Source organism: Lepidothrix coronata, unplaced genomic scaffold (assembly GCF_001604755.1).
Source record: "Lepidothrix coronata isolate B3197 unplaced genomic scaffold, Lepidothrix_coronata-1.0 Scaffold66, whole genome shotgun sequence".
In the NCBI taxonomy this organism is placed as follows: Eukaryota; Metazoa; Chordata; class Aves; order Passeriformes; family Pipridae; genus Lepidothrix; species Lepidothrix coronata.
In genome coordinates, this window is record NW_016690246.1 from 694690 (window position 1) to 716693 (window position 22004).

Here is a 22004-nt window from a genome sequence, read left to right on the forward strand (position 1 = left end):
CTACAATAAAAAATCCATATGATGCAAACCAAACATACTCTATGAATAACTGTATTTACCAAGAATAAAAATCCTATACTATTTGCACGGAAATAAATGAAGAGATGATGCTTCATTCCATTCTTCTCTCCTAGTCTCTGAGTATGACTTGGAAAGATAATAAATTTAAGTCCCAGAAAGATCATTGGTATTTTCAGTAATTTTAGAAAAGGGGAGTGAAAAATCAGTTAAATGGCAGCTCTCAGAACATAGTACTTAGATGTTATCTCAGACTTCAATTATAAAGACCAAAGAGCAAAACCTTCCAGCAATCATTAGCATCACAGATCTTTTTACTCAGCTCATTTAAAACAGAGATGTGCACCTAAATCCCTTCTCATGAAAAACATCTTCCTTCTCTCTGAAATTTCCCAGAAGTATAAATGTTGAGGCACTGGTGTGCAAATGGAGCACTTAAAAGGAAGATTAAAAGAAATTTAAAGAATATATTTTCTTCATAACTACTCATAACTGCTCTGAAGTTCCTCTGAGTCTCATTTGATTTCCCCAATGGATTTTTAATCTTTTTCTAGTATCAATATCAGTCACAATCTCTCCCTGAAGAGTAACACATCTCTTCTCAGGGAAAAGAAGGGCAGACAGATATAGAGTCTCCTCTAAATCAATCCAGAACTTGTTATGCATTTTGTTTTCTTTCTTGCATTCCCACAGCCATAGGAAAGACACAGCAGGTAAAGAAGTATTCACTATGGAGAAAAAAAAAACCACAAAGATTATAAATTACATTGAAGCCAAGTAGTTCTCATACAAGTCAGGTACATTTAAATAACCAGAACTCACAATTACTGGAAAAAAATAGATTTGTTTTTTTGAATTTTTTTCCAATGGCAATTTAGGACTTTATTTTTTTACTGAGAATATAAAATACTAAAAAATTGCTTTTAAGATTGAAGTGATCACAAGGAGTTCATAGAGATAGAGAATTTTGCTGAAGCAAAATCTTTATGAGGAAAAAATAGCTTTATTTGTCCAAAAGAATGGCCTTATTTATTTGCAAGTATGTCTTAAATCCCTGAGGGGCAAGCTGAGCTCCCTCCTCTAGAATCACTCCAACAGGTTTATGTCCTTCCTGTGCTGAGGACCCCATAGCTGGATGCAGTACTCCAGAGGGGGCCTCACCACAGAGGAATAGAGGGGCAGAATCTGTTCATCCAGAAGGTTCAACCTGCTAGCATGCAGCTTTTGAGGCAGTCCAGGATACAGTTGGCTTCTCTCAAAGCTCCCAGTATTTCCACTAAACTTTTCTAAGACATACACCACTATCTCCAGATGTTCTGCTTTCTGTCTCACTTTTTACCTCCCCACTAGAATGGCAAGTCCTCTGCTCTAATGGATCTTCAGCTTACGGAACTACATACTCTCTAACCAAATTCAGATGTTATATTTCTACAAGGTTTGCAAACAGCTAGGTGCTGAATTCCATGAATTACCTAAATAAACTAACACTTCTTCAGTATTTTATTCAAGACCTCCTTGAATCTTACCCTGCTGCTAGAATCATACTGATGTCCCCATGTGACTGTGTTTCTGATGTTACAGTGTGTTGAGTTATGACTCATCTCCATTTTAAAGATAGTCAATGTGTACACATACACGAAAATATCAAAAGGCTTGTCATCACCTTTTCAAATCCAGTTTACATGCACTTTGATGTCAAACACAGAAGGCTTATCTGATCATAAATGATGAACACTACTGACCATGACTAATTTTTGAAGTCTCATCATGGTAGGAAGATTGAAGCAGAAGCTGCTTGCCCTTTTATTGAAGATTTAAATTTGTAGCAGGTATTGCTTATTAAGGGAGGCATAAGAGAAAGAACGATACGTCCTAATCATTCATCTATCAGATTCTGTGTCAGTGAGATAACTGCATCTCAACAAAATAACCATATTTCAGAGGTGCATGTCATTGTCAGATTTTACTTAAGTTGATGGCAACTGTGTGTGCAAAGTGTGTTTCAAAAATCAGATGCTGTGATATGTTCTCAAATCCACTGAAGTCAGTGAGAGGCCCCCCTTTTTCAGTGGAACAATTTCAAGTCCTATAGCAATGAATTTTAAAATTACACATTCCTGAATGACAAATTCTTCAAGATTAAAGAATTTCTGATATTCTGTTAGTAATTTTGCCATAAATTATACCTGAAAAACATCAAATGTAAGAACTTTCCAGTGACCATATTGGTTTTCCCAAAATTAAATTTAATATGTTTTGAATTTGTGGGTTTTTATGTATTTGTTTGCATTCCCATTATAGAATGATGACATGCATCCTAAAAATACCTACTTCACTTTATTGACATAAGTAGAGCCATGGACAGTTAGTTCCAGCATAGGCACAACAGCATAGACGTCTGAAGTCAGACACAATGAATTACAATTTTTGTCATTCAGAAGTCATAAAATCTAAGGAGACATATAAGGCAGTATGACCTGTTGCCCAACACAGACTACAAAACATTATATGGTGATCCTTCCCCCAGGTCAAGAACTAGGAGATAACTGATATTCCACTTGTAGAAGGAGGCAGGTGAGAAAGTCACGGATAGGCAAAGCAATATATAATATCATGGATTATATATAACCCATTACTCTAGAGCCAAGAGGGACAACAGATCATTGACACCTGTATAGCAGAAAAATTTGTCTCAAGCATACCATTCAGGAAATCCCTGAGTTTTGTTCCAACTAGCACACAAGAATGTTAAAAATATATACCGTCTACCTAATTATCTGGTTTAACTTCTAGACACTGCCTTTGCCTGCTAGATTAAAGATTGATTGCATCTACTGATCTCTCCTTCGTAGACATATATGTGTTTATATAAATATCTAAGTTGTGCCTTGATTTTCTTTTGATCACCTAAATAAATTAAGGACAAGACCCTCATTGCAACATATGAACACTTCATAAACCCTGTTACTGTTTTGATAAGCAATGGCAAGTGTGATCTACTTTACTGTAATGTCTTCACTGTGAGAAAATAAAAATAGAAGTATCATACCCTATTCATTGCAATGAAGGTTTTACTGTTTATATCTACCTTAATTGGTAGCAATTAAAACTCTAGAAAGCAGCCCTTAATAAGGTCAAAAAGGTCTTTTTAGTTTTATTTCTCCAAATGCACATCAACTCCCTGTATAGTGCTGTCACTTTGCTGTATAAATATGTGCTCTGTTGTCTGACAGTAAGGAAGAAGGAATTTTTTGCCAAATAACAGTTAAGCTGCAATGTGACCATCGTAAAACACAGTATTGTGGGTAGGGGAAAGAGAAAGTTTTGCTGTGAAGGCATCATGAAACTCAACTGTGGCAAAACCAGCTGAAGAATAGCCATCTTGGTTTTAAAAAGTCAGGTGTGCAAAGTCACTTTTTAACTTATGAAATATGAACATGAAAACTTATCCCACAACTAAGGCAGCCCAGAAGAGCCACCCACATGCCACCTAAAAGCATAATTGTATCGTATTTCTGCTCATAACTGTTGGAGACAGACAGCTCTGTCAAGTAACAAGGGACTTATTGCTCTTTTAGTCTACTGAGATCCCGTGAGAACCTTTTTTTGAACTTAACTACATGCTCTGAAAGGCTGGACTTTCAGTGAAGTGTAGATCTGAGAAGAAGAATTTTTGCTGGTTCTTCCACTAGGAAGAAAGTATTGGTTCGATGCTGTTTGATCTTTAGACTCACATCTGGGCTCCAGACACTGGGGTAGAAATATCAAACATCCTGATTTTTGTGCCTGTTTTCTTGACTAGCTATTCCCATGGAATTGTACATATCATGCAAGAACTACAGAGGAAATTAAATCTTCCTCCTATCTGAAAAATTTTGCCTCCATTCCCAGATACTACATTGCGAAGAAGGATAAGGGGTTATTATCATGAGGTCTTCGCAGTGTATATCTCCCATAGCAAAATGCACCCTCCAGCACAGTGTAAAATCTGGGATAGATTGATTCCTGTAAAGCTGGAAGGCATTATCATTGCTTAAGGTAAAACCTTCAGAACTGCCTAAATTACTTAGGCTGTTGAAGTCCCATTTTCAAAAATGACATAAGCACTTAGAAACATAAATCCCATTGAAGCCTCATTATTACTATAGCATAATAGTTACTTCATTTCAGCTGAGCAGCAATAACTGCTACACTTAGCCCGCTAAGCTCTGCAAAGGAGGCTTAGGTGGCTCTTCCTTTGCAGGTTAAGTACAGTCAAATTTTTCTTACATCCCATGTAGCTTGCATGCAGCCTGTTTCGAAGGCCTATCTGACATGTGGCAGATGATTAAGCTGTAGTAACTCACCATTAGAAAATGAAATCATGGGACCCCAGAGCTTATGAATATGTAAATTCAGCTCATGAGAGGTTTTTGACTCATAGCCTAAGCAGAATTTCACCTGAAAGTTCCTCCGACAGTCCCACAACAGCTCATTGAATAGATACCTGAATGCATTTGCTTGAAAGCTTATTTCCTTATCCCAAGAAATAGCTACAGATTTTTCAATATTGAAATATTATTCCAAATAGTCTTTCACACAGGCATGTATTTTGTTATTCTTCCAAAGAGAATGTTTACCGAGGGCCTGTGATTCTTTACATTGCTTTATTTCTTCTACCTATGTCAGGTTACCCAAGTTTTTGAGTAGCTATGTGTGCCTTGCATGCATGCGCACACACGTATGTGCTAAAACTACAAATCATGCAGAATGCTCTAACAAAAGACCCACTAATGGGTTAATCATCCACCTAAAACTGTGTGTGGGTGGCTAAATAATTCATTTGAAACATAACTCACTTCTCACCCACTCACAAAGGTGCTACTGAAGGCATAAATTCTCTTTCATATTTGGGAACAAAATAAGGCTTATTTTTTTGCTTTTATAAGAAATGCTAAAAGCAACGTGAGAACCCATCTTCTCAAACATACATAGAATTCTCTCAAGGATTTATGCAACATCTGCTGCTGTGGGCTGAGGCTAGTAAACAGTAAAGTTAATATGAACTCAAAATATAGTATTGCTAATAGTACAAAGTAATAATGTATTTCTAATGCTTAGGCCATCTACAATTGTATAACCTAAGGCAAAACCTGGAGTTCATCTGGAGAGGCAGAAAGAAGACAGTCACCTGTTTACAGCAGTAAATATTGTCCTTTGTAGCATTTCAGCTTCTCTGTTAGGATGTGATTCTGTAAATATGATGTATTCATTTGTTCTAAATCTATTGCTCTGTACCTCAGACTGGATACAGTGATCCAAAAGGCATGTATAAAGAATCACTAGTCTGATTGCAGGATCACACTAGTTAGGTCAGAATATGCTGGATGTAAAGACTTTGTTTTCATTAACATGGTGAGCTTTCCAGTGGTACTAGCTGCAACTGGATATCCTGCTTTAATGAAAAGTACACAGTATTCTCTATTTACAGAATTTAACTGTTTCTGAATTGCTGGTACTAGATAACAAAATCTTATAAATCTTTTATATTCCTGTGTAAAAAAATTCTCACTCAAACAGGCTTGAAAGGGAGCGTCTTGTATTGGTTTTGCTCTTTAGGTAAATATATCTCACACACCCTATGAAGCACAACCACCACCCTGTTTTTTCCACCCTCCTTTATGCTTTTTAGGTAATTTTAGTTTGAAAAAGCCATTATATTCAGAAATTACAGGGAATTTTGTTTTCAGAAAACATATTCTAAATCTGGTGGTTTGACCATTTTATAATTGCATTGATAAATTCGGGAGAATACTTCTGACACAGGGAAGGTGTGCTTAGCCTTCAAATTTAGGGAATTGCTAGTTGAACTCCACGGAGAAACAACCTTAAGGCATTCTCTTTGAACAAGACACTGTATTCCTGGCAGTCACTGCATAATAAAAACAAATTCAAAGTGGTTTTTTTGCACAAGGATTGACATAATACAATTCCCCAATATACCTTATTATATGATATCTTGCTCATCTGTTCATAAGGTGGACACTGTGTGAAATAGGAAAACTGTCTCTCAAGAAAACCTCTTCTACTTGACTCTTTCTTTACTGAGAGAATCACTTCTCCCTGACCTATGGCAATAATCAAGGAAACCCACCGAACTCTGTAGCTTAATGCTGCCCAGACCCATCATTTGTATAAGTCCATCTTCAGCATAGATTCAGTTCAAATCCGACTGGATAGAAAGGGAGTCTTTCCACTGTGTTTTAGATCACATTATGCATCCTGCCATGGACAGCCCATTTTTCTGTATAAAAGCCCTTCCAATTGTTTTCAAGTTCCCTTCTAAAAACATCTTCCTCTTCTATGAGAAGAAATTCTGAAATATTCTCATTTTCTTCGTGCTGTGAAATTACAGTACGTGGTCTTTATGGGCAGTGTATGATGCAACTGGCAAGTGTTAAATAGCTGGCCACCCACTGTGGAATAATAGTGGATGGTTGCAAAAGCACAGTAAAAGTCCATCAAATAAAGGGCCAGAATTCCTTAGACAACAGTTAAAACCCCAGGGATAACGCAGTCGAGCATCACTTCCTGCTTAAGATAGATGACATTAGCGTCCAATGAAAACAGACTTAGACATATAGGGAAAATGCAGACCAGATCCTGAGATCTAGATGTGAAGACACCCCATGAGCTGCACTGTTATCTGTCCACAAAACAATACATAAATCTGTAGTGCCACCTGTTTGGAAAAAAAAAAGGTACTATATAAACCAGTTTATAATTTTTTACAGTTCCTCATTGCAGCTGGCGATTGCTAAAATAGATGATCTCATAGTCTACTGTGTGGCTGCCAGATAGCTTGCATGCAGATAGATGCCTTTGTGCTGCAGACCATAGAAACCTGCATAAAATTGGCCTTCTTTCTTTAATAGAGTTCCATGAACAAAGATGAGTTTGTTGCTGACCAAGAACTGAAAGCTTTGTTTTGTAAGACTCTCTGAGTGTATTACACTTTGCCAAAGGAGAAGGTTCTCTATAAAAAAAGAGAGAGAAAGAGGGGGAGAGAGAAGGAAAGAGATAGAAAGAGAGAGAGAGAGAAAAAAAGAAAGGAAGGAGAAAGAAAAAAGCGGAAACCAGACAAAGTGTGTACACTTCTGTGTGGATATTTGTGACTAAAGTGGGCTGAAATTTTTTTTTTTTTTTTTTTTTTGAATACTGGTCAGATTTCTTGAACTGAATAAAAATGAAAGAAAAAGGAATTTTAATTAATGGGATGCCTTTTGATTTGTAGAGCAAAACTGCCAGAGCAGATGTACCAGCAAAGAGGATTAGATTGTCCCTTCTCTGACGCACTGAAAATTTCTTTTTCCCCTTGTAGTAACCCCCATTGAGGAGAGGCTGTCTTTAATGTCTAAGATTCAGCACTGCTAAAGAAACTCTTGTATTTGGGTACAATGGGCAGTTCTCACAAGACTAGACAGAATATGTGAGGAGAGAGCTAATATTCCTTTAAATCCAAGGTTGATTCCACTTTAGTATTTAGAAAAGCCTAAATAAAAGAGAATTTCTAAGTCTGAGTTCTTTCAAATCTCATCAAATATGTATTAAAGTGAATCCTGAAACAGTCATGATGAATGTTCATCCTTTTAAAAAGCTCAAATAAGTGAAAGAAAGAGTCTTAAACCTAATTTTATTTTTTTTTTTAATTTATATTAGTCCATCAATTCATCTATTTCTGAGATCTTTGTCTCTGGCTGTAGTTTACCTTTAAGCAGGGTGGAATGATGAAGGGCGCATATAATTGATGAATTTTATACACACAAATTCCTTAGGTATTTTATTTTTTAAATATTTAAAATTTAAAAATTTAAACTAGTGTTTTTAAAACTCTAGTTTGAAGAAAAACTGATCTCCACATCTTTTTATTTAACTTCCTTTGCACTAGCTGTGAGATAAGGTGCTTATTAAAAAGTCTTTTTACCTACTGCTTGCTTAAGTTGATTTTGAATTTCTTCTGTACTGAGAAGAAAAAAAATCCAAACAGATTGCATTAGAAACACATAATCAGCTCAGCATTGTACATGCTAAGGTGGTGAGTGTACAGCAACCTAATTTATCCAAGAAGAAGCTAAATGGCTGTAGGAATCAAAAGACATACTTAAGTGTTTTTTCATATATTATGTTCCACCTATAAGCAAAATACACATACTAAAGCAGATGAGTGCACAAAAAAGAAGGGCAATGTCATATTTTTCAGGCTACAGTGCTTATTTCTTGCCTTTTTTAATCACTCCTGAAATGGAACAGGCATACAGGGTTTCAGTTTAATTTTTCCTTCCTTTTCAAGGGATAGTAACTCTGGCCTACATTTATTCCTGCCTCAGTCAAAGGCTAACCTTGATGTTAGCTTTCCTGAGGATGTGCCCCAAATCATGATCTTACTCTTGCTTACTGGTTGATTAAGTGATAAAAATTACTGTCAGCACACCATTTCCATCATGTTTACTTCTCCGAAAGGTTTTTTATTGCCAAATATAAAAGAAAAATAAAAGCCCCAGTACTTCCTTTTGTTAATAAAGGCGGCTTCTTTTTCTGGTGCAGAATTTGGCCATTTATTTCTCTCCTGCTGGGTAAGTTACTACTATTTTGTTTAGGTTATGGTATTGAGAAGTTCAAGTCCTAAGGAAACATTTTAAATGTGTTTGTTCATCCTGCAAACCAGATTATAGATTATACTCAGCATAATATTCCAGCTACTGTAGTGTCAGAAGCTTTATATTGGCATCAAAAGTATGTACAGCACCTATCCATCATGGTGAACACATCATTGCCAAGGAATCAGAACTTTTATTTAGCCAACTGTAAATATGGTAGAATGCAAATCAAAAGTCAGTAAAGTAAACTGGCAGATCACCTGTACAAAGGAATTAGTTTGTTTTACCAACCTCTCCAGCATCAAGACTGGGTAGGTTTCTGCCATGGTATGATCAGCATACCACGAGACAACTTATCTCAGGGAAATGGTTTGCCAACATTAGCTAATTCCCATGTGTATGTAGTTAGTCTGCAGTCCGTGCTTCCACAGTTACCTCACACACAAACAGTAGGTAAAAATAAGCACATGGCTATTTATGAGAAATGCACTGTGCCCACCCCTTCCCAGCAGGAAGTTGTTGGGTTGTATATCCAACTGTGGACCCTTACTGTCAACTTTGATATTTAGGGGGGGGAAAAGGGACATGAATTTAAAAGTGGTACCTTTTGGCAAAAAAAAAGGGTATTCTATGAAAATTTTTTGTCATGTGGACAACTGATCCCTAAACCACCTATTTTAAAACTAGTCAGATCATTAGAGCATAGACCTTTCACGACCCTGTAACAAAACCCCAAGATTAGCAGAGACAGGGATTGCAGTTCATACAGTGCACAGAACCAAAGAACAAATATGTAGACTCATTTTAAGAAGTTATTAACATTTTAATTAGTAGCAAGATTATGTCTGTGAAGTAACAGTAAAACTTCTGTGGTGATAATAATGAGAAGCAGAGGATTCAGGCAGGGAGCAAATTTTCCTTTCCAAGAGAATTTACTAGATGTCACTAACATTCTCTTCAAGTTTATTTCTCTTTTATTTTCAGTATGAGTTTTCATGTACAATTTTATGGTGGGTGATTAAAAATTTTTTTAATGTCCAAGAATATATTATTCTTGGACATAAAGGTTGGCTATAAAACTGTTCTTCGGTTTGTTTAATTGTAAGTATAACATTTATTAGGAAGGAAAACATAGGTTTTAATATCCAGCTATTGAAAGACCTACAAAACATGTCTTCCTTTATACTGTTTTTGTTATATCTGTCATGACAAAATCAGACTTAGCATTTTGGACTTGTGCATAGAAATTGAATTAGCAACAGAATGTAATATGAATAAGTTTATCACAGTCACATTTCCATAACGGCATTACAAACACTTTACTTGCACTTGCTGTGTAATTAAATTCATGATTCAGCCTGTTTTGTTAAATTACATTCATGTCTACATATGCAAAGACCTGATTCTTTTCCTTTTTTTTTTTTTAATTCCGGAGCAGAGTTAAGGTGGAGCCAGTTAAATCAATGCTTGTTTATGAAGGACTACACTAATTCTTTGTTCCTTGTATTTTTCACTTTTTAACTCTGTCTTGTTCAGTTTCTAATAAACACACTGCTCTACTCTGACACCTCAGCTTCACTACCATGACTGATTGATTGATTGATTTAATTTACCACATTATTTTCTATAGTTAGAAAAGGTAAAGTAAGATAATGAAGTATCTACTGATAAGTTAAAGCGGTATCTACTGACAGAGTAATGCAACCCCTCTATGTTCCAATGTATGGTTCTCCAGTTAATGCTGCTCTCTTCCTGTAGTCTATCTAAACACTGTAAGATTTTTCCCCTTTAAAAATCCCTCAAGAACTTGCCTTACTTGGTTTCTTTATATTCAGCCTCATCTCAACCTTATTGCCAGCACATTTCTATGAAACAAACTCCTGAGACTTCAATTCACTTTTAAGTCCAAACCCCATACAGTTGTTATTCCATCACTGATCTAAAATACAGAATATTCTAATTGATTCTGAAATTACTCACTCAGCAATTCATATCATAGCTGCTGGAATAGACTTTTTCCGTGACATATCCTATTGTTTTTCATTTGCTCCTCCCATCAAACACAGCTTTGCAGGTTTTGCATTTATAGCTTGAGAACTAGTTTGTGCATTACATTATTTGATTCAGACACTGTCCTTGATAACTCATATGTCGTGCCAGGAATCAAAAAATAATTGATCACTAGACCTGTACCAGATGTGTTCTTACTTCCTTACTCTGGCTGACATGAAAATGATTAGCAAAATAAGACTTAGAGATCACTACCCCTCTCCAGTTGCATAGTCTCAGCATGACTACTGGTAAGCAAAGAGACATCAAACAGACATGGAAATATGCATTCATAGAAAAAATCTGCAGTGGCTCTGACTATGACTGTCAAACCAACTTACAAAGCACAGAGCTGGGTTATCAGGCAAACGTTACCCCATGAACAGCAAGGTATCCAAGGCAGGGCTATAAAACAGATCTTGAGGACTGCTGTCCTCAGTTGCTTGGGCAGAGTGGGACAAACCAAAGGGTTATATATAGAAGAAGAGAAGATATGGGCAGAAATTCCCAGATTAAGGCTGAAGCAGAAGTAATAAGTCAGAGAGTGAAGTCGTTTCACTGCAAGAAAGAAAATAAAGCAGATGGGAGAAAGATCAGAGATCTAGTTGTGTTGCTGTGTGATGGCAGCTCACACAGAGAAAAAATGTGAAGCACTTTCCCATGCACAGCTCCTCTCAAATGCTGCAATATGAGGGATTTGGAAACAGAGTGCATTCCCTTCCCCTTTTTAATGGTCAACGAACCCAACTAAGGCATGTAATTCAGGCATATATGCACTTCCACTTTGGGCACCTGCCAACAGCAGAAGGGAACAGAAGAGGTATGCCTGAAAGGGGAAGGGTTCTGTCTCTGTACTCAGAGGAGAACATGGGCTTCGCTTGCCTTCTGCACACTGCACTGCCCTTTGCGCCATGCAACTTAAAGGGAGCCGAGTACACTGTTATCCAGGACACCACAGGACTGGGGGCCTGGTCAACCTTCAACAGGGTCTGAATGAAATCAAATCTTCCTCAGATAAAGGAAACCTGGATTCAGGGTTTCCTGTTTCCAAGAACAACTGGCAGCGAATGATGCAAAGAGGACCCAGCTGCTGGTAGAGATTCAGGATGGAAAATCGTTATCTGTCACCTCACCATGAGTGTACATTTAGTGTCAACAAGGTTTTTTGAAGTCTTCCTTCAATGGCATGTCTGGGAAGATCAGTGCTTATGGGCTTAGGTAGGTAGTTAGACTGGAAAGATGCTACTGTGTTTCATCTGTCTTTCACAAAAAATGTTTTATTTCTATTTATCACAAGATCCAATTCTGACAACTTAAATGTCATTGAATAAGCACCTTGAAATGTGAATAAGTCCATCCAAATCAATCAACTTTTCTCACATACAGAGGCTGACTTTAATATAACCCAGAGTAACAGAGTCATGGCCTTCAAGAAAATACAATTCACCATGTTACCTGTCCAGCCCCGTCCCAAAACCCCCACTTATTCTTGACTTTCTGCCACGTAATCTTTCTCTTTTTAGGGTTAAATAATTCTTTAAAATGTGTCTTAAAAGAACTCTGTCATTTTCAAAATTTTCAGTTACTATCAGGGTACTTAATATACCCAAGTGAAAGGTCAGGACAGATTCTAAATTGGTATCAATTGGCAAAAATCCATGTGCTTCCACGGAGCTGAGTCTATTTACATCAAGTGCTTTCCTGGCCTTTTGAGAACAAGATTTTATTGTTGTTATTATTATTATAATTTTAAAGGCTACCAAGGCAGCAACATTTATGCAATTCATTTCCTGAAACTCGGCTTGTAAAAAGAAAGCAAACAAAAAAAAGCCACTCTCCTTTCTCTTTAATAATTTTCTAATTAAATCCACATGCAGAAAACTGACACTCTAAAAATAATTTGGTATATATTCTTGTTCTTGCAAGCATGAAAAATTTTTCAGCAAACATGATTGCATGAAATGTCCCTTGTAATAGGCTCAGTGGCTCTCACAACTAATTATGACATTATATTATAGGGAAAAGTTCATAATGTTCCTCCAGCACTGAACCAAAGAAACAAGTGTATTAATACATGCACAAAAGTTATCCTCAAGCTAAAACCCTGCCTCTTGCTCAGAGCTTGAATCTGCTACTGTGCCTGCGTTGAAGGGAACAGAATTCAGAGAGAAGTCACAACAGCCATGTTCTGTCTAGAATGGATCAGGAGCATGCATACTGTTCCTTGTCTCCCACATACAGAGCCTTTGGGATTTACCCCCACACTGTAGCTTCATGGTGTACAGTAAAATGTCATTTACCCCACCTAGGTGACCCTGGATGTGGAGCAAAGAGGCCCTCAGTGCCACAGCAGGGTTCTTCCTGATGACAAGCATCTTGCTCTTGGGTTGAATTCTCATAACCGCCTGTTCAAAAGCAGTACAAATTAACGTGGGTCTGCAATAGCAGGTGCTTGGTTTTAGACAGACTACCAGTTTCCAGGCAACACAGTGACCCTTTCTGTTCAGAGGTATCATTTTGTTAGGTGTAATTGTATATACTATCTCTGCTTTAATGAGACACCTAGTAAATTATACAGGGAAGCATTTCACAGAGAGGCACCCTGAGAAACTCCAGCTGTTACTCAGCAATATTTATTATTCATATGCCATCCTGGATTTCTCTGTGAGGCACTTCATATTGCAACAAAGCAGAAAGCAAAGATGCTATCGATTGAGATCTTGTAACTCTGGATATAAAAGTTTAACTCTTCAATCCCATGCCCTTCAGACAGGTTACTCTTGGTTTAATAGTGCTTTGGCTGCCTAGTGAATAGTTTACAGTATGTGACCACATAAGCTCAAGAAATTCTCTAGTATAATAATGGGCTACATTTTTCTAATGGATAGCATTATATCTACACAATACATTCTCCTTTGTTCTATAAAAAGGCATAAGTATATAACAGGTCAAGAAAAATGTTGCTTGCCATTGCCAGGCAAAAGCATGTGCTCATGTGTCTGATCCAGTTGTGTTGTTAATTGTGGGTATTTGCAGAAAAAATGGGACGTCACTAAAGCTCATAGCTATTTTTGTACATGCAACAAACATGGAGAGGGACCATAACAAAAATTAGGAGAATGAGAGAAAAAAACCCTTAAATTCCCCTTACTTTCATTCTCATTTCTGGCTGATTTCTGCTCTGGTGCTGTGGTACTATAGAAAAGCTCAAAAGCCCAAAGACACATAAAGCCATCCACCTGCCCAAAGCACCCTATCACAGGCTTTAAACAGGAAAATAGATAGGCTGTGAAAGATGAGCCCAGGTGACCTCCAGCTTGTTTGATTTCATGGCATGCCATGTTGAATGAACATTCCCAGCCATTTTAAATAAATCATCTCTGATATTTCTCTGGGATACGCTTTATTGAAAACTGTACTTTTCAAAGACTGCACATTTGGTGACATCTTTTTGCCCATAGATAAAAGCTTTGCAGTTTAGGTAAGGATGGACGTAAAAAAAAATTTACCATCTACTGGAGAAAATGAGTGGCAACTGATAATAAAAAAATTGGCATCACTTTAGTTAAGCCTTCAGGTCTGTGGAATAAAACCATTGGATTCATGATTAATAGCCAAAACACATAACATTCTCTTCAAAACACAAAGTGATGTACTATTCAATAACACTGGATATTAGGAGAGTGGGCAGAGCTGTGGTGAGTAAGCGAGAATTATGGTGCCATATGGCAGCAAAGCCCACACAGAAACAGCAGATGCAAATCCACAATAGCAGTAGCAGCTGTTGGAAGGGACTAAGAGAGAGGAAACTCCTAAAAAAATCCTGGAATAGAAAAATATTATGATGTTGGGAGTGCCTGTGCAGCTATAATTCTTCCTAGAGTTCTGAACATGGATTAATCATTCTTGCTAGCCACTGCACTGGAGTGGTGCAGGGTCATAGAAGGATTTTCCTGGTTATGACTCTTTTGACTTCCAAGAACCTCTCATCTGTCTCTGCCATGTTTCTGACTCCTGCCCCTTCATCCTTCTTAAGATGTCTCCTGTGCTCTTGTAACAGGAAAATAACCTTGTAAAACTAGCTCTGTACTTAATCTGGAAGTTCCTTATATACAGCTCTGAAATCAGAAGGTGGTTTAGGTGTGGCAAACAATCAACAGTAGAGCAGAGGAGCCATGAGTCAGTTCTCAGCCTCCTCTCTTCAGTTCCTCCTGGCTGCAGCTACTTGTAGTGAGGGAGAAAGGGAAATATGTGCAGAGCAGCATTAAAGAACAACACTTTACCAGAGGTTACTCTACCCAAATAAACATTGCAATAGCTTCTGTTATGAGTACATAAAAACCTATTACATTTCTACCACGGAAGGAAAAAAAACAGAAGGAAATACTGTGGTAATTAAAATACAACCCTTTACACAATGAGGCTAGGAGTGTTTTAGCTGAGTTGCTGTCTGAATGTGCCCAAACCTTTTAGAAAAGCAGCCAACCTTAAAGAAAATTCCCAGCAAATGCAAATCCATCAAAATACTGAATAAGTTTTTCTGTTGCTTAATTAACCTCATCATATGTTAATCAATAGTAAATAATTGTTTGCTAATGGCTACCACTCTTTGCAGCCTTTAATTATCCACAAGCTTCCTGTAAGTCATCACCATTGCCAATCAAGCAGTGATGTACCCACCAACAGCTCTGAAGCTTCATAAAAATCTTTGGGGGTTTGAGTATCTCATTCAAGAAGCTCAAAGTTGAGTACTGAGAGAAGATTAGCATATTTGGAGAAGATCAGACTATAGATGGGGATAAAGGCAAATTTCACCCAAATTTACCAGGCGGAGTTCAGCTTTTATATAGCTAGTTTTCTCTTTTGCTTAAGAAAACACAATTCATTTGTGTTGAAAAAATGCGTGTTCTCATTTCATTTTGTATGCAGTACCTATGGGAAAAGGTTTCCATGTGGCAGCAGTGATCTTAACAGATGCTCCCCTTTGGGCAAACATGGGCTTTTAATGGAAAAAGTGCTGAGCAAGATGCTGGGTGCCTTGTCTTGATGGAGCAAAATCATTCTGAAATGAGTTTAGTTTATCTCCAGTGTACCTTATTTATGATGTTAACTGTTAGCTTTTATTCTCATCACAAGCAAAGTTTAAGTTACAGATATTCATATCAGTGAACTGGAACTTAAATCAGTTAATAAGCACAGTCCATTAAATTGCCAACCTAACCCACAAAATGGGAGATTATAACTCCAGTTTACTTTTCATCTGTCACTCATTTCTCTTAAGGGAAATTATTGTTGCTTTCTACATGGAGTCAGACTTGGGTGCCTGATGAACTGTGATGAAATGAACCTAGGAAACATAAAGAGTCAAGTCATTCATTACTTTCTCTTGTAAACCACTTGTAGAAAAGGTGCCAGCTGCAGGAAAATCTCTCTCTGCCCCACACTTGAGTTGTAATAGGCCTATTATTCAGTGCCAGGCTATGGTTTCCTAACTTTTCCGGCATCAGCCTAATAGTAGCGTGAGCTGGGCATTATGCCATATACATCAGCTATGCCTCATTTACCCTCCTGCTCCCAATTAGCTCGATCATGATGATAAAACCAGGCAAAAGACCTTTGGATGGAAGGCACATATTTATTTGGCCAACAATCTAGTAAAAGGAAGGAAGGACAGGGAACTTATAAAGGGGAGGAAGCATGGATAGTGACCTTGGCTGTTCTGTAAATGCTCTGTGTGACTGCCACTTCTCTCAGCCTTCTCTTCTTCCTCCTGCAACTGGGATCATTCTTTGCTTTGCTCATGGGAGTTTTGTGAGCCACTCAGATACCACAGTGATAAGACACAGAAATGATCATAAAAAAAGGAGTCCAAGAACCTTAAATAACACTTGTGTTCACAGATCGAGTTACTTGCTGATGTCTGTTCATCAAAATCTTTGCTGAATTTCATGTGATCCTATTTTGTTGGCTGTGACTGTTAGGCTGTGAAGCAATCATCTCAGTTGTAATCCAGAAAGCTGAATGTGGTTATTTTGGGTAGAGGAGAGAAACCTTCTATTTTAAGACTTTTGTGCAAGAATTTCAAGGCACAGCAACTTAACTATGAGAGAGAAAGTTCTTCGATTTATACAGCAAGTAGTGTTTGCCCTAGAACACAGGAGCGGACACCCCTAGATCTGATACACAAGCAGGGCTTATTATATGCTGGACGGGAAAGGGCAGTTTGCAATCCCTGCTATCAACTCCATGGCATTATCTGGCAGTGGAAGGACAGATCACTTAAATGAGAAGATCCTTTGTCTCCCTGTGATCTCAGTTCTAAGGCAGACAAATTGAGGAAGAGGTGCTAAATACCTCTACAACAACTACAATGAAAATCTTCATTGGGAAATCCCCAGAGTTTAAGATTTCCTTCATTTTGGCCTTTTGGCCCATTTTTCCCAAGTTGTTGTCCATCCTCTAAAAAAATGCTTTCACCTACATGATCCATGGTCCCTGAAGTGAGATGTTCTTTTTGAAGAGAATGGAATTGAATTAATGTTGTGTGAAGTCCTTCAGGAAATCTGTATCCAGTAAAGTTGTGAACAACATTCAAGGCTGATAGAAGCAATTTGGGCCTGCCAGCATCCAACACAGGGCACATGGCAGCCTCAGAGTATGGAGACATAGTAAGAGCCAAGGTAAAGGTCCTGTCCAGAACAAATGTCTGTCCATTACAGATCAGGAAGCATGTCAGCTGCAGATCCCATCTGATCAGGCCTGGTTTCTGTCTCTTCCCATCATCATTAAAATGGCCAAGTTCAGACCTGAAATGAATATTGTTTCCTCATCTGGGCCTCAGATGTGTTATTTTCATGTATGTGTTATTTTCACTGTGACCCTCTATTCATCAAAATGAGTGACAGTGGAAGTGAAACAGAAAAAAGAGAGTGATCCCTATGTGATGCAATTTTACGCCATCTGGTAGTAAGTATGGGGATGCATATAGGCAAAACACTGTTTAGAAGGCTTCTTAAAATGTTTACCTACAAAGATCTGCTAGTTCACTGGTGCAATCTTTTCTAGCAAGAATAATTCTCAGAATGATTATATCCTCTACAGCTCCTAAGAGCGTTTACACCTCCGTTATTTAAAAGTAATGTCTACGTTCTGCCTAAACAGACTTTCTGTGGGAGGTATTGAATAGAGAATAAATTGCTTACAATGCCTATGTATTTGTATGTGACTTCCATTTTGCTGATTCAGAGACTATGAATTCATTGTGCACAGCAAGAAGATATCCTACTGTCTAACTTCACAGAAAAGTTTCAGTTATTTCTTAAAGATCAAATGAAAATCAAGTCTGTAGGAATTAATTTCTTTTGCATTGTAATAAACATCTTTGCCTCTGTTCACTTTCATGTTTCTTTGCAAATCGGAAGAGTGACACATTTGTTTCTTTCTAGCACTCATAATTCAACCATGTTCAAAATTAACTGGAACTTTCTTTGAGAGTCTTATGTTGTTATCCAGAAGACTGATTTTTCATCTTTGGAATAGAAACACTTAACCAATCTCATTCTAGGATTCATGTGATCCCATCCCTCTTTAAAGTAATTATCCAAAAGGTATATCCTGTGATGACTTGAACATTCCTAACTTTCTTAACTTTTCTTGCGCAAATTAATAGCATTCACTCTCATGTTTGTAGAATTGGGCACTGAGTTTCTACGTGACCTGAGTATGTAATGTAAGTATATAACCTGCAGCAAACCATTGAAGTGAATAGATTTACTTCATTAAAGAAATAAAAGACTACTCCTCTTACTAACATCTCAAATCTTTCTTTCACTACTGTGCATAAGATAGCATGTCAGTGGAAAAAAATACATTTCAATTTCACCAGTATTTCAAATGCTTTTCATTTTTACATCTGTAGACTTTCTACCAGGGCATTGTAGCCTCAAGCACTCTGTCATAATTCCTCAAAAAATTAAAAAGGAGATCATTTAACTTGAGCAAGTCTCTGAATACACTCATTGCTCTCTAACATGGGAACATCCACAAAATGCAATGATTGTGCAATGGCATTTGTACACAATATCAAATAATCTGGAACACCATATGAAGAATATTCCAAAAGTCATGGACGGGATGTCTCCTTTGCAGCCAAAAGAAAATGCTGATTTTCAACTGAAATACGAAGTGGAAGAAATGCTTGCTTTCTTAAAAAAAGTATTTTGGTGCCAAACATTTTAGAGATATTGTTGAAGAACAGTCCTTCCTCACATAGAGGTTATCCCTGTGAAGCTGCCAAGTTCAGTGCCTGTGCGGATGATTTGCCAAGTAAGTGCCAGTTGTGTAATATATGCTGTAGCAGGCATGGAAGCAGATTTTACTCTCACACCCGCCTTCTGAATTGGCATTCTTTGACTCTTTTGTGCCAGAGTTGCTTCTCTTTCCCATTCTGTGCCCTCTCTTTTCACTGGAATGCCCTCTCCCCTCACATATAAACTGAATGTCCCATTGTTTGCTAGAAAGCAAAAGTTGCTGAATATGGATTTTATGGAAGTCACACAGGAAAGTCAGACTGTATTACTTGCTACATACCTTATTCACATGGTAACCCCGCCAGGACTGTATTATTTATATAAAACCCACTTATATTTTATCCCATGTAGCTGTCTACTTTATATAACAGGGATGAAAATAGCTCTTCATTCCTCTGGAGCTCTTCTTTCTCATACACCCTTTCGGTCTGCCTGACTGTCTAAGTCTTGTTTGAATTTTTTTCTCTCTCAAATCTTGATTGTGTTCGTTTTAGGTCTTCTTTTTAGGTTTGCAAATTTCCACTGTTTAGATAAATATTTTCTTACTTTTCAGTTCTTAACCATATGTTTTGAGTCAAGTCTTTTAACAACTCCACACAGAGTTTAAGCACTTCTTTCCGAATGCTGGCACTTATGTGTATCCTCTCAAGTACTAAAACTGGATTTACCAAAGACTTTAGAATCAAGTGTTAGTAACCAGGTAGTTTTATGCAATCAAATTATAAAAAGTTTCTGCAAGTTACGTGCAACTTTGTCTGGCTCAGTTGGACAGTGAGATCCCTGCTTTAAATTCAGGTCTGCTATTGACCATAATGTTCTCCTTCATTGCTATGAGAGTAAAAGGAGGAGCAGGGATCGTATCTTTAGAGTCCCACACCTACCCCTCAGTGGCCTGAGTAGGATATCAGCCTTGCATCCTCTGAAGTCACAAAGGACTCCTTCCAAGGACCAAGAATGGGCTGAAGACAATAGTCACTCTGAGGGTTTGGATATACATAGAGGTTGAATCAGCTGCACAGGTCTTCACTCATCATTTAAGCAATTGTATTAGTGAGGATGTGTGCTCTGATCCTGGAGATCAGAGCATTAGGTATTTGAACTTAGATTCCATCTTTTTCACTCAAGCCTCTTTATCCTATTATTCCAGGGTGTGGAATAGCAGGCAACTACTGCCACTCAGCCAGTGGTTGGTCACATGCTAAATATAGTGACATGATGGGGTGTGGAATTTCTGAGTCATACTATCTTTACTGAATATCTCTAAGATGGATCATTTAAACAGCTCTGTAGCTCAGGAAAGGGCCTAAATGTTAAGTCAACCGAGTAGTTTATTAAAGTATATCTTTTTGCCAAAAGAAACAGAAGGGACCTTATCGTGTAGGACTCATCAAGCCCCCAGGGATTTGTGAGATCCAATTAATACATGGGCTCGAGGGTGTCTGCTTCCTCTGCAGAGTGTCCGTCCACTCAGCAGTCTTATACCTGTCATGCACAATGTCAGTGAAGTTTTTGGAATGCAATGATTTTGTCATGAGGAATTTTTCTTAGGAGAATTTTTCTTTGGAGACGAGTTACTCATTAATAGAGTTACTCATCTATTAATGTCTACCATCAATAGGAAACAAACAATAAAGACACCCTACTGAAAAAAAAAAGGGAAAAAATACTTTTTGCAATATCTGAACAATGTTCTTTTCTTGTTTCTGCTGAGAACAATGGCTTCATCTAAGCATATGTCAAAGTAAGCTATAAAGAAAGAGTTGTTATTACTTGGTTTAGACTCCCTGTCAGGTTTCTCCATTTCTAGGTCCATGATCACACAGAAACAGAGGGACACTGAGAATAGAATTTTCATGGGGAGAGAAGGTGAATGAATAGAAATTCATTAATTTCTTTGGAAATGTTATTAAAAAATAGGACACCTCCTTTAACAGGGAGGAGGAAGTCTGCAGATGCTAATCTTTGATGTGTTTTGAATCATACTTTCCCTTGTGATGCACTTTGCTATGACTGAAATCAGAAGAATTGCAGGTGTAGCCATCCACTATTCTTTTCAGGACTCTGAATAGACAGAAACCTTGCACAGGTTTCACAGTATTTCTTTGTAGAATTTGAATGCGCAACAGAACTGCTAGCAGTTTAACTAAATTTGGAGGAAAAAATCCCTAAACTAAACTTACAGGACACATGAGAATGTATGCTTGCCTATGACAAAATATATCTTACTCTGATTTAAAATTAAATTTTGCTAAGTCAACTTCATTAGTTTCTTTCTCAGCAGGAGATTTTATTTCTCTAGCTCTTCCTGTGGTAAATGACTTTTTCTTTTTTTAATAACCACTGTTTATTAACTTCCTTCTTATCAGAGATTGTAACAGGATGCTCAAATTATTTTATTCTTCCAAAGACACTTCACTTTACCTTGCTATTTCCACAGTTATACTACTCTATGTATTTAACATCTATGTGTAGCTTGTTAATGTGTAGTATCACCGCACTGGTGGTTCTTCACAAATAAAAAAATAAGAGCACAGCAGGACTTGTGCATTTTCTTTATTTCCTAAAATAATTTTCTTAAATTCATGGAATAAAATAGAACATAAACATTTAAGGATTTTTAAAACAGTTTATTTATTGTTAAGTGATCTTTCCTGTAATTTTCCTGGCCTAACTTCATTGGAAAAAACCCCAGCTCCTTCTCTCTTTCTCTCTTCCTCTCTTTCTCCCTCTTTCTTTTCCACTTCCTTGTTCTCATCCTCATCTTCTTCCTTGTTCTTGTCCTCATCCTCTTTGACATCCGCTTTACCTTATTTTCTTTCTCAACACAGGTTAGACTTAATTTATGTCTAAGACTCATGAAGGTCCCACTCTCCCAGATCTGTAAGAAAGCCTAAAAGCCAGCCAAAAACTGACTCAACCTGATCCAAATTATGCAATAGGCTAAATGATGCAAAAGGAGCTAACTCCACAAGGTTTCTGTGTGCTGACTCTC